The sequence below is a fragment of the Geospiza fortis genome, unplaced genomic scaffold (genome assembly GCF_000277835.1).
Source record: "Geospiza fortis unplaced genomic scaffold, GeoFor_1.0 scaffold237, whole genome shotgun sequence".
NCBI lineage: Eukaryota > Metazoa > Chordata > Aves > Passeriformes > Thraupidae > Geospiza > Geospiza fortis.
In genome coordinates, this window is record NW_005054319.1 from 2,040,210 (window position 1) to 2,041,560 (window position 1,351).

Here is a 1,351-nt window from a genome sequence, read left to right on the forward strand (position 1 = left end):
TCCCTAGGCTTGGAGAAAAGGTAGCAGTGAGCAGGCTGGAAAGTTAGCTGAGATACTTGCAGTGACTGCAGGGTTGGCCAGGCTTGCTGGAGTCACTTGGAGACCTGTTGATGTGTCTCCAGGCATGGAAAACATCTGCTGCTGACCCCATCTGCTGTTGACCAGAGGTGGAGGGACAAACATGAGATCTGGGGAGGCCGCAGCCCCCGTCTCCCCAGCTCACCTCTCTGCAGGCAAGCGCAATAGCAAAAGTTTGTCATTTTCTCTTCTGCTTGAAGAAGTCCCGGTGGAAGATGAATTGCTGGGCATGCTGTGCCAGGGGAAGGCTGCCTGATTCATATGCACGGCGTGGCACGGAGAGTCGCCTTCCCCAGTCATGGGGAAAATGAATCCTGACGTCAGCCGCATTCAGCCCCGCCGCCAACACAATAGCGGATCCTGGCTGCCGCGGAAAATTTTTCTCCTGGCTCCTCGCAGGAGAAATGAAGTAATTAATAAGTTTACAATAAACCCTCTATCTTAGCAAAACACAGGTGAGGCGAGAAGCGATGCTGGAGAGCGACAAGGGAAAAACACGTTCTGCCCGCTGGAAAGTTGCCTCCCGAGAGTGAGAGGATAATAAGTTGGGAGAGAACACACAGTTGGCTTCCGAGACGCCTCCGGTGGGGAGGAGACATGAATTACTGCTCTGCTCCCTGTTCTCCCAGCAAGACTGATTTGTTCAACTAAGTTTAATATAGGAGAGGTGTGTGGTAAGGATGGGTGCTTGGCTGGGTTGTGCTGGTGTGGTGCAGCAGCTGTCCATGGCTTGGGAGCTACTGGACTGTCCTGCTTTGGTCAGCAGCATCCCTGCCCTGCTCATGGCATTATGCTGCTGAACAGTGAATTCACTGGGCTCACATGAAACTGGGATTTTTGGGAAGCTTGACATCTCTAAGGCTCACACATGGAAGTGTGGGAGTTTTTAATGTGGATGTGTGACCATTGCAAAGCCACTTGGGCCACCTGTGGGGCATGGAGAAGAGGAGCTGAGACTCCCCAGTTTGTGGTTCCAGCACTGAATTCAGGATGAAGCCACAAACCTATGGCTGTACCTGATACCACGGGAGTTCCCATCTCTGTCATTATCCTGCTTGTCTGAGCCATGAGGGAGCTGCAAGGAATAACTGTGACACTGAATTTCACTGTGATTGCTCCTTGCTTTATGAGCTACATGGGCTCAGCAGCCCATCAAAGGCACTGCCACTGTGTTCACCACCCCCTGCCTCCCCCCTCCATGAGTGCAGCCCCCTGGGACAGTGCAAGGAGATCCCAGTTGCCACCACCCCAGGTGATGAGGGCACAAATCCCA